The following is a 13,480-nucleotide window of genomic DNA, read 5'->3' on the forward strand; positions in this document are numbered from 1 at the left end:
GGGGGTCAGGCAGGAAGTTAGGCAGAAAGCTGACTGGGTTGGAGCCAGGCAACACCTTGTGGCAGAGGGTGTTGCAGGGGAAGATTCGGTAGGGTCTCTGTCAGGGGTGGGATCCTGACAGAGGCTTGGCAAACTGAGAGAACGTAACGGGACCGTGCCTGCTCAGTATAGCGGCGGTGCCCAAGGAAGGACTAGAAGCGAGATAGATTGTGCTGAGTGAGAAACGAGATCAAAGCAAGAAGGAGAATACCAGTAGGGGTCGTGCTGTAAGACCGAGGCAACATCCTACTGAGGCGCAAACAACCGGTGGCCGGAACGCCGAAGGAAGTATTTCTATATACAGCTTCAGGCAATACTTCGAACCTACGGCAGGACAGTCAGTCTCAGGCGGGCTGTCTCACTTAAATCACCTATGCAGTCTTGGGGGGCAACTTGTGGAGAGGGGCGACTCTAGGGTCCCGGAAGAGCTCCGAGCCTACACGTCAAACGGGTGCCGTCCTAACCGTAACATCAGGGAGGGACGGAGGATTAGCAGAACATCATCTAATCGAGTTGTGAGGGAACTTAAGAAACAGACACAACAGTTGTGGGGACTTTCCGTAAGCACAGCAGGGAAGGACCGCAACACATAGCGCAAGAAGGAAGGGACAGATTTCCACCTGTAAAGAGAACTCTGGAGGTGCCATTGGACCGGCCGGACTTGCGCAGCCTGGTTATCCGGATTCCGGACTGAGGACCCAGAGATCTTCAGTAAAGAGGTAAAGAGACTGCAACCTGGTGTCCTCGTTATTTATTGCACCGCACCACCACCACCACCATCATCCATCATATCTACCACTGACTGTGCGCCCCTCGGCAGGGTCACGGATCGGGCCTAGCCACCGTGACAACCCCAGAGCAGAGACTCAGAGGCCCGGTACCGGGTACCCCTCGGCCCTGCGGCAGTGGGGGCGCTTCACTAAGAGCTACAGCTCCCAGAAGGAGACATTTCAGAAAGCAGAATAAGTTGCAGTGAGCATGCAGGAAAGAAAAGCACAGGCGAGGATACCAGAAGGGGACCAGCCCCGAGCAGGCTGCCTCCTTCTGAGGCGCAGATAACCGGTAGCCGGAACACCGAAGTAGTAAGGACCTCTACGCCTTACTTCAGAGACTAGCAGGACAGCTGATTGCTTGTTACCTGTCCGCACCTACATCCAGGAGGCACGGTGGCACCCCTCAGAGGCTGGGGCATGCTAGAGTCCCTATAAACCGCCTCAAGCCACCAGTCATACGGGTTTTGTCCTATCCGACTACTGGGGACAGAGAGAGAAACACAACATCTGTGAGGACCTTATTTGAAGCTTATGCAGTAAGGGACTACACCACTACAGCACAAGGGAAGGCTATTGATTTCCACCTGGACAAGGGGACTCTGGACTTGCTCCAAACTGGCCAGACTCTACCTGCCCTGTGATCTGGTGCCTTGGACTGTGGCTGCTGAAACCAACAGTAAACAAGGTAAAGAGACTTCAATCCTGAGTCCTCATTCTTCACTGCACCTTTCACCATTCTACCATCTACACAGTGTCGGACTGGGGTTCCAAGGGCCCACCAGTAACAATGACTTTGGGAGGCCCACTTTTCACCTGCATACAAATATTACACTACCCTTGTCACAAATGTACTTCTATCTCTATTTATTAATAAACTGTGTAGTTTGGTTAATGAATGATGAGGTGCTGCTTTTTTCTGTAGAGTGAATCCCCTTGTCCTGATGGGGCACTCCATAAATAAATATATATATATGGGGTCCCCTGCATTTTTGATAACCAGCCAGGCAAAATTCACAGCTGGGGACTGCAACCCTCAGCTGTCATTCTACACAAAAAAGGAAAAAGAGCACAAAAAGTCCCAGATAAAATCAATATCATGATTTATTCAAAATTACATATTAAGACAAAACAAAATAATCGAAACAATTCACAGACAAAGTAGAATGAATGATCTCACAGGTGTAACACCCATGAACCACTTATATTTGAGTGGATGGGAAGGTAAAAAAAAACACTACATCAGGACACGCTAATATAGTATAATAAAAAGTTGTCTACAGACTTTTTTTATATGTATATATCTCTGGCAGGTAAAATCATACTGACTGCTCAAAAATACAATAATTGCAGCCATAAGTAAATATACAAAGAAATATAATTAACAGGTAAATAAAAACACTGCAATGAGAAAAAATATTAGGAGAGGAGCAGTATAACAATCCAGCCAGACAAAGTAAAAAATCTACAAATTGGGTGTGTATCACTTTAAAAGCGTAAACATTACTGAGAGTGCAAGATAAAGCTCTTACTCATAATCTCCACTGTGGTAGCCTGAATGAGCAGCCCCAACGCGCGTTTCGCGTGGGCTTCCTTTTTTTTTTTTGCTTACTTTTTCTCTTGTAGGTTTTAATGTTTTGTGGCCAATGTGAACATGCGTTTAACTTCTGCATGTGTACCAACTCAAGTTAAGCTCAATTTTTGTGTATTTGTCTTTGTTTTGTTGCATTCTGTGCAAGCAGGGGTGTGGCCTCCCGGTTTCTGAGCTAGAGATTGTATATAGGTCTTCCCCAGTCTGGTGTTCCCTGGTTGGGCCCAGTCCTTTTGTCTGCCCTTATTCACACTGAGGTCAACATTGACACATGGTAAGGTTTTAATATTAGACAGTGTAGGACTGTCCCGATCAGAGCTACCTTGACGAGGTGGGATGGCTTTTGTGCTATTTTTTGATCAAAAAACAGTATTACTAAAAACTGTGTTATTTAAATGCATTTTTGCTTTTTGCTTTTTTACTTAGTTACATCAGGGTTTTTCATACTTTTTCTCTTGTAGGTTTTAATATGAGAGACACCAGACCCAACAATGCAACGAGCTGAAGACTGCTTTCAAAGCAACCTGGTCTTCCATAACACTTCAGCAGTGCCACAGACTGATCGCCTCCAAGACACGCCGCATTGATGCAGTAATTAATGCCAAAGGAGCCCTGACCAAGTATTGAGTGCATTTACTGAACATACATTTCAGTAGGCCAACATTTCGGATTTTAAAATCATTTTTTCAAGCTGGTGTTATAAAGTGTTTTAATTTACTGAGATAATGACTTTTGTGTTTTCATTGGCTATAAGCCATAATCATCAACATTAACAGAAAAAAACACTTGAAATAGATCACTCTCTTTGTAATGACTCTATCTAATATGTGAGTTTCACTTTTTGTATTGAAGAACTGAAATAAATTAACTTTTTGATGATATTCTAATTTTGTGAGATGCACCTGTATATAACTTTTTAATGCCAAAAATCTTTGATAAGACGTACAGTGGGGCAAAAAAGTATTTAGTCAGTCAGCAATAGTGCAAGTTCCACCACTTAAAAAGATGAGAGGCGTCTGTAATTTACATCATAGGTAGACCTCAACTATGGGAGACAAACTGAGAAAAAAAAATCCAGAAAATCACATTGTCTGTTTTTTTATCATTTTATTTGCATATTATGGTGGAAAATAAGTATTTGGTCAGAAACAAAATTTCATGTCAATACTTTGTAATATATCCTTTGTTGGCAATGACAGAGGTCAAACGTTTTCTGTAAGTCTTCACAAGGTTGCCACACACTGTTGTTGGTATGTTGGCCCATTCCTCCATGCAGATCTCCTCTAGAGCAGTGATGTTTTTGGCTTTTCGCTTGGCAGCACGGACTTTCAACTCCCTCCAAAGGTTTTCTATAGGGTTGAGATCTGGAGACTGGCTAGGCCACTCCAGGACCTTGAAATGCTTCTTACGAAGCCACTCCTTCGTTGCCCTGGCGGTGTGCTTTGGATCATTGTCATGTTGAAAGATCCAGCCACGTTTCATCTTCAATGCCCTTGCTGATGGAAGGAGGTTTGCACTCAAAATCTCACGATACATGGCCCCATTCATTCTTTCATGTACCCGGATCAGTCGTCCTGGCCCCTTTGCAGAGAAACAGCCCCAAAGCATGATGTTTCCACCACCATGCTTTACAGTAGGTATGGTGTTTGATGGATGCAACTCAGTATTCTTTTTCCTCCAAACACGACAAGTTGTGTTTCTACCAAACAGTTCCGATTTGGTTTCATCAGACCATAGGACATTCTCCCAAAACTCCTCTGGATCATCCAAATGCTCTCTAGCAAACTTCAGACGGGCCCGGACATGTACTGGCTTAAGCAGTGGGACACGTCTGGCACTGCAGGATCTGAGTCCATGGTGGCGTAGTGTGTTACTTATGGTAGGCCTTGTTACATTGGTACCAGCTCTCTACAGTTCATTCACTAGGTCCCCCCGCGTGGTTCTGGGATTTTTGCTCACCGTTCTTGTGATCATTCTGACCCCACGGGGTGGGATTTTGCGTGGAGCCCCAGATCGAGGGAGATTATCAGTGGTCTTGAATGTCTTCCATTTTCTAATTATTGCTCCCACTGTTGATTTCTTCACTCCAAGCTGGTTGGCTATTGCAGATTCAGTCTTCCCAGCCTGGTGCAGGGCTACAATTTTGTTTCTGGTGTCCTTTGACAGCTCTTTGGTCTTCACCATAGTGGAGTTTGGAGTCAGACTGTTTGAGGGTGTGCACAGGTGTCTTTTTATACTGATAACAAGTTTAAACAGGTGCCATTACTACAGGTAATGAGTGGAGGAAAGAGGAGACTCTTAAAGAAGAAGTTACAGGTCTGTGAGAGCCAGAAATCTTGATTGTTTGTTTCTGACCAAATACTTATTTTCCACCATAATATGCAAATAAAATGATAAAAAAAACAGACAATGTGATTTTCTGGATTTTTATTTCTCAGTTTGTCTCCCATAGTTGAGGTCAAACTATGATGTAAATTACAGACGCCTCTCATCTTTTTAAGTGGTGGAACTTGCACTATTGCTGACTGACTAAATACTTTTTTGCCCCACTGTATGATGTTAGGTGATATCGATGATATTGCTCATCACAACAGTAAATTGTTCTGCAAACAAATGTAAATTACACTGTGCATCTCCTCAAAGCGAGAAATTGATCAAAATTCCTCACTGTTCACGTTATATTTATAGAAATTAAGCAGTGGGAGATCTGCAATATGCATTACATAGGACACACTGAGACTGGTGTATACATCAGAAAGGAGACACTGAAGTTGCTATATATACATCACGTAGTTGACACTAAGACTGCTGTATACATTTCATAAGAGACATCAAAACTGCTGTATATATGTCACATAGGAGACACTGATACTGCTGTAAATACATCACAGAGAAGACACAGAGACTGCTGTATACATCACAAAAGAGACACTAGAGCAGCTGTATATACATCACATAGGTGTTACTGAGAATGCTGTATACATCATAAAGAAGACACTGGGTCTTCAAATTAATAAATACATAGGAGACATGTAGAAGGCAATATATAAATTACATAGGAGACATTGAAACTGATGTATACACATCACATAGGAAACATTGAGACTGCAGTATCTATCACATTGGAGACACCGAAACTGCAGTATTCATCACAAAGGAGACACAAAAACTACTGTGTACCTCACATTGGAGACACTGAAACATATACATCACATAGGAGGCACCAAGACTGCTGGATATTCATCACATAGGATATACTGGGGCACTAGTGTATATACATCACATAGGAGACACAGAGTGCTGAATATACATGAAATAAGATACACTGAGGAAATAATGCATATACATTTCATAGGAGACACTGGGGCTGGAGCATAAACATCACAAAGGAGACACTGGGGCTGGAGCATATGCATTACAAAGGAGACACTGGAGCTGGAACATATAGATCACATAGAAGACACTGGGGCATAAACATCACATAAGAGATGCCGTGGATGGAGTAAATAAATCACATAGGATACACTGATGCAGACAAATCAGATGGGAGATGCTGGGACTGCAGCATATAATCACATGGGAAATACTAGGGCTGGAGCATATACATTGCATATGAAATGCTGGGGCTGCAGCATGTACATCACATGGGAGACGCTGGGACTGCAACTAATACATAACATAGAAGACACTGAGGCTGCTGTCTGCAGTGAAGTGGGATTGCCTGTACATCACATGGGAGATGCTTTGGCGGCAGTCTATACATCACATGGAAGACACTGAGGCTGCTGTCTGCAGCGAAATGGGAGTGCCTATATATCAAATGGGAGATGCTTTGGCTGCAGTCTATACATCACAGGGAAGACACTGAGGCTGTTTTCTGCAGTGAAATGGGAGTGCCTAGGGCACCAACTCTGCCCACAAGGACGATCCTGACACTTTCACTGAACAGTGTCAGGAAGTAATCCTTCATTGCATGCGCCATAATATTTTGTAGTGAACAATGCATGCACATGCTTGGTGTGTAAAGAGGTATTAATGGACAAGTGGCCAGCAAAATGGAATACCTGGACCAAGCGCTGCGGTCCTCAGGAATCTGCCAGTAGGCTGTAGAAAATAATATTATGGGCTGTAAACGGCCCACATGCCGGAGGTTCCAAGAAAATCTTTTAAATTACGGTGTTTTGTTTATTATAATTCCTGGTATTTGGCTTTGGCAAAACTTTATTGATAGCCATGTGTGGATTACATGTGTTTTATATGTGTTTTCTATTTGTGCATTTTACCTGCAGGATTCTATGTGTAAAATCCGCACCTAAAATTCAGCCTATCAGCAAGGGAAATTGACATGATTTAAAAACTACACCACTGGTCAGTGTACACAGCATAAAGAAAAAAGCAAAATGGACATGAGATTTCTATAAATCCCATCCACAATATTGGAACTGTAAGAAGCTGCATTTTTGGCACAGCGAAAATATACAGTGTCAAAAACTCAATATCGTAACTTAAAGGGAACCTGTCAGCAGTTTTATCTGATATAAGAAACGGCCATCACCATTCAGGGCTGATATATGGCATTCTATAATGCTGTATATAAGCCCCCAACCCGATCTGAAAGAACTGAAAAATAAGTCCGGTCTGATGGGTGTCGTTGGTCTTGGTCCGGCCCCCCATCTTCTTATGATCGCTGCCTTCCTCCTTGCTTCTTGTGGATGACGCGACTCTGAATCATCCACACAGGCTCCCCAGCATCACACTCCTGCACAGGCTTACTTCTCTGGAAGTATTTATTTTTCAGTTCTTCCAGGTTGGGTTGGGGGCAGATATACAGCATTATAGTGTAACACCCCAGGTTCCTGGTTGTTACAGTGGCATTGCTTTCCTCACGGGGAGAGTGATGTCATGCTTGGAAGTGAGGAAGGATCTCTCTTATCAGGTAATCACAAGCATACAACATGTTCTTACTCCAGGCCAGAAGGGGGAGCTCTGATCCAGCTTGTGGATGGCTCCCTTATATATATACTGGTCTGGAGGGAAAGTGACATCAGACAGTCTGTCAGAGGGAAAGAGAAAAGAGCAGTCAGTGAAAGTCAGGAAGACTGGAGGGGCCGTGCAGCCACGAGAAGTGCTGCAGCTCCTGGCAAGAGATAGAAGAGAAAGAAGAACAGAATGTAGTGAGCGTGTAGGGGAAGTGGAGCACAGGAGAGTGAAGAACTGGGGAGTTAGCTGCGACTGGGCTACCTCCCTACTGTGCGCAGACACCGGTAGCCAGCAGACCGAGGTTGTGAGGTACTCTACGTCTCACAGCAGAAACCGGCAGGACAGCTGGGTTACAAGTCACCTGTCTGCCCTTAAACCTGAGGACACAGTAGAGCCCGGGTCATGATAGAGACCCTGTAAAAAGGCTCGAGCTACCTGTCATGAGGGTAGTGTCCTACCAACCTGAAGGACAGAGAGAACACGTGAGGACCTTGTGATAGGCATAAGGCAGCAAGTGACTACACCACAGTGCTAGAAGGAAGGCTTCTAACCCCACCTGGTAAGAGGGACTCCCAACTCGCTTCCAAGCCGGCCGGACCATACCTGCACCTGTGATCCGGTACCCTAGACTGTGGCTTCTTGAATCCTTCAGTAAACCAGGTAAAGAGACTGCAAACCTGTGTTCTCCCTTTCTTGCTATACCACCCACCATCTTCATCTAGACACCGGGAGCCCTGGGGAACCAGCTTCACCTGTGGGAAACCATACCATCTTAGCTGCCATAACATCACCCCAGTGGACCCCTTTAAACAGCATCTGCCATCCCTGACTGAGAACCACAGGTGGCGTCACGAACAAACTTTATTCACAAAACCCCTTTAAGGACATTCCCTTTTACTTGGGTGCCCAGGGCCACGGACCGGGTCGCCACCACTGTGACCTCCCCTTTAACAATGACCGGACCCTGTACCGAGCACCCCACGGCCCTGGCGGGCTTTCAAATAAAATGCTGTATATCAGCCCTGAAAGGTGATGGCCGTATCTTATATCGGCCAAAACTGCTGACAGGTTCCCTTTCACCTAAAACTGCCACAACCCCAGCACAGCCACAATGGGGCAAATACTCTCTTCCAATCCCACTCTGATTCAAGATGAATATAAATAAAGAATTTCACACTGCGCTAAACCCAGTTAAGTAGTGATTACTTTCTGGAATCAGAAATATCTTTCTATTTATAACGTTATTCTCATTTATGACCTGGCAAATATTTAGGATACTGATTATTATGATTAGGAATTTTTTATACTCCGCTTGGCTCCATTAAGAACACAGACAAGATGGGAATAACCACAATGATGAGCTGTCTTGCTGGGTAAACACTACACACCTTTGCTGCTCAGCCTTGCAAGGTCAAGTCCTATAATTTAGGTTACATAAATATATAGGAAAATATTGAATATCCTGGCAGTTTGCAGAACAGGGTTGGGGACATTTGTGGGTGCTATGAGTTGCTTGCCATGGTGCAGTGGTTACTGATTGATAGTATAATCTAACAATTATGGCACTTCTGCACCTGCACATGATGTAACTTTGCTGCTTTGCTTAGACAACAGGGAAGGTACAGAGTTCAATATGGAAAAATGTGATTTGATTCTGGTGTTTGGGAATAACAGGATCTCAAACAAAATAGGAGTGAAAGTCAAATAGAAGGAAAGTACAACGTTAAACCTAAGCTATTCAGAACTGTGTTTAATAAGTACCCACATGTTTCCTTCCATTCCATGCTCTTCTGAATTAGTGGCATCATTGCAAAAGACCCGAGAGGGTCGAAATGTAAACTACTATTTGAATATTGCAATACTTGCATAATATTGGTATTTCTACATGGTGAGTTTCACAATAAAAGAGTTTTATGTCATTTTGCAATGTGCAGTGTGCATTCATTCTCTTCAGTGATACATGAGGGACAACACAACCCACGTCACTGGCCTCCTGAGGACTTTTCGAGTCTCCATCCACTTATACATCTACCTATTTCTGGCATATCCTGTGGTTATAAGCATAGTGGATGTGGGTCCCACCAATGGGTCCTGCATCTATGCCAAGAGCTGGTCCTGTCACATGCTCCTGTCACTTTAGGGAGGTGGTTTGCAGTGCTAAAAAATGGTATTCCAATTAGGTCTCCACTGGCAGCAGCATGTCCAGGTCCTTGTTTTTCAACATGACTGATCTGGTCTCACATTCATCACATCCTCATTTAGTAAGCACACTATCTCAATAAGTACATTGAGGTAGGGCTAGGCTTTGCACGCTCAGTGAACATAAACTCATACATTTACTAAAAAAAAATGAGTGGGGTTTATCAAATGGGGCATGACCAACCACTCTGCAAAACATCTACTATAATGAACTGCCAGGTAATGAAGCTGACATCTACTCCAGCTCATGGGTGGCATAAATTTCATTTTCTGCTGCAACGACAAGCAAAAGATGCACTATATTTTACTCCAGGTTAATGTTGGTTCTTTGTCATTTTTGCATTGATTTTAGCACAAGTATTAATGAGAGAATTAAGTTATATTCCGGCCATATATATTTTTATTGATATAATCATGAGTAAAACTAAGTACACCCTCTTTGAGTTGTATGGTTTTGACTCAGGAAGTTTGATGACCCTGGCAAATGCCACATGCTCATGTGTGCTAGTCCCTGGGGAGAGGGTAAGGTGTATCCATGGAAACCTCAAGAACTATCCCATAGTCCAGGTCCGGTCCTGCACAGACCGTGGTTCCATGTCCTACCAAATGGGAGTGATCAAGGACTTGTTGCAAGCTATTGTTATTGGTCGAGATTTTCCTTTACCAATTGTCATGAATGTGCTACATTCTGCTGGAACCTGTGGAACATCTGAGATTAGAAGAACACAGCGATCAGCTGAGTGCAGGTCCTCTTTAAATCTTCATGGCCATTCATAAGTTAACAGGTTTCTTGCCGAATGGAAAGGGTTTACCCTTCCTCCTGGTCTATTGGCTGTGATGCTTATTGGAACCACACCCTTCCATTATATAAGCCTGTTTCTGGCTTCCCTTGCTGCGAACAATAGTATTTTCATTCTGTTCCTGGCTTCATTGTAGAAAGTGTTCTGGAAAGTTACTCTTGTCTTGAGATTGTTGTATGTGGTTTGTTGTGAATACCTCTTCCTTCCCTTTCTGGCAGTCGTTTGTATTGCTTTTCTAACTCTTTACTGTATACCTCTTTGTATTTCATCCTGTGTGTCTGTTGTTTGATTGTGCCTTGGTTTCCCTTTGTCTGTGTAGCCTGTATTACCCTTTTACTCCTACCCCTTTCCTCTCTGGGGGGAGGGTGAGAGCTGGTAGGTTTTCATAGGAACCCAGAGAGGTTCCAGATCTGGGTATCTCCACCTTGAGGAGTAACCCTGGGGTTAGGGATAGACTAGAACCTCCCTAGATTAAGGGATAGTATAGGGTCCTCCTTTCCCCGACTTTCCTATGTGACAACGATAGTTGCTTCCCAGAAAGGGCCAGGCTTAATGATTTGTTGTATCATGGTTACAAAGTGAAGGGACAGGTAAAAGAGAGCCCCCTCTAGGCCCAAGAGGAAAAATAAAGGTGGTATAATCGGTTGGCTTGAGTGAGACAACTTAAACCTGGGGATTGGGAACTTGTGTTAGTACCCACAGGGGAGAAGAGGTTCCTTAACCAGTGGCAGGGGTCTTACAGGGTGGTAGAAAATGTGGGAGGAGCAAATTGTAGAGTACACCAACCCTGAAAAAGGGTGCCCTTTTCTATATATTATGGCAACCTGCTAAAACCATGGAAGAATATTGACCTCCTAGAAACCACTTGCTTGTTAGCCCAGTTAGAAGCCAACATTCTGGATGTCAAAGTAGCAGGAAATTTCTGCGCTTCCTAAAAACAATATGGACAGAAATTGGTAGCAAAAAATAGACGCAGGGTCTTGGAGATATCAGGTCACACTCGTGTTATCAAACATTAGAATTACACTAGGGTCAACTTTAAGCCCTGTAGAAACCTGAGGCCCATTGGGAGGCAGTCTCAGAGTGGGCAATAAAAAACTGGCCAAGCCTGCTCACAAAATCAGTTTTAGTAAAGTGGACCCCCGTAGGCACTGGGGGGATGGCAGATGATGCCCAGCCCTCAAATTTGGGCAGATAGGAGGGTATGTAGGTAGACTAGTGTTGAATCCTAGCTCTGCAGGCTTTGATTAGTGCACCTGGTAGGCCCTGCGTATAAACAGGCTAGGTGTTCATCTCAGTCAGTTACCTTAGGGAAGCTGCCCTGACTGGATGTGTCTTGAAGATGATAAGAGAAGCAAGCCAGAATCCCTCTTTGAGAAGAGTCTGCACAGGCTGCGTGCAGAGTGCTGCAAGTATCGGAGGTTGCTATGGATAATAGCTGTTTTTTATTACCAAGCTGGGGTGAGCTCAGCCATGTATGAGTAGTCAGGGTCTGTTCTGTTTAGTTAGCACTGAAACAGTACTAGGGACTTACAGTAGCTTGCAAAAGTATTCAACTCTTGACATTTTTTATGTTTTGCTACCTCACAACCTGGAATTTAACTGTTTTTTTTAACGGTGGGCTGTATTATATTCTATGGAGTGGCTGCATTATATTCTGGGGTGGCTGCATTATACTCTGGGGTGGCTGTATTATATTCTGTAGGGTGGTGGCTGCATTATACTATATGTGGGCTGCATTATACTGTATCGAGGATTATGGGGAATACGTTATACTATATGAAGAACTATGGGGTGCATGGGAAGTGAATTGTACTACAAGGATGACTATGGCGGTGCATTATACTATATGGAGCACTATGAGGAGTGTATTATGCTATATGGAGGACTAAGAGGAGTGTATTATGCTATAAAGAGGACTGAGCAGTGTATTTTAATATATGGAGGACTATAGGGAGTGTATTATACTATATGGAGGACTGTGGTGCACATTACAATATATGGAGGACTATGGGGTGTATTTTACTAAACAAGTAAAATGCTGCATATTCAGATTGTTTTTGCTGGAACAAAAATCCTTGTTCTCAGCAGCACATCGCCGGTGTAAACTGTAGATGTGCTGCTGATAACATGATAGTGTATGGTGATCTGTTAGTGATCTATTAGTGATAGTTCTGTCCCATCATTATTCATCAGCTGGTGGAAAGAGGCCGGGAAACAAGCGTTGAACAACTTCAGTATTGTTGATCAAACTCATTTAGCGGCCTGAACTCAGCGCACGTAAATACAACCGAAATGCTTTTGTGTGATGTGCAATATGTTAGCATTTGGGGCCCCATTTTAAACTTTGCCTAGGCGTAGGGCCCCACTTTGCCTAAAACCGGCCCTGCCTACAAGTGTACAAAGATATTATACAGTCACCATGTGACAAGTGGGCCTGTGTAACTTCAAATGCCAGGGCTGAATTTTAGTCCCAGTCCGGCCCTGAAGACATCTTTACATTTCTCCAGGGATTGATAAACCTTACTGGTAATGTAATGGTGGCTATGAGTCATACTATGAAAATAAAAGCAAAAATACAAGATTGGCACATCGAGAGTTTATATTGTGAGACATATTGGGGAAGGAGGAACATTCGCTGTTTCTCTTTGGATGCCACTGATGAGAACTGCCTAGTCTACCTGAGACATTAGTGTTTTTATAAGACTAATTTTGGTCAGTCAAAAATAGTGCAGGGTTTCCTTATAAATCGCCCTTGGATTACACGGAGAGCTAATAAGGGTATGATGGCTTCAGTATTCATCTACAGTAATCATATAAAGTCCAAATAATCATTTTCTGTTTCAGGATCAATGCTCTTTAATTACACGAACATCGTAATCAGGATCTGCCACCTTCTTTGATTGTGGTATTGTCAGAATTATGTGATTTTACTTCACGAGCCACGAGATGTTATTCTTAGCTCAGATTATAGTCCTAGGATCTGTAAAAACACCACACGGCTGTAACGTTCAATGAGGCCTCAGTTCGTCCAGTCTGGATGTGATTACAATGTGTGAGGCTCAAATTAAATCCCAGATATATTCCGTAAAGGTGACTAA

The sequence above is a fragment of the Ranitomeya variabilis genome, chromosome 2 (genome assembly GCF_051348905.1).
Source record: "Ranitomeya variabilis isolate aRanVar5 chromosome 2, aRanVar5.hap1, whole genome shotgun sequence".
Lineage (NCBI taxonomy): Eukaryota > Metazoa > Chordata > Amphibia > Anura > Dendrobatidae > Ranitomeya > Ranitomeya variabilis.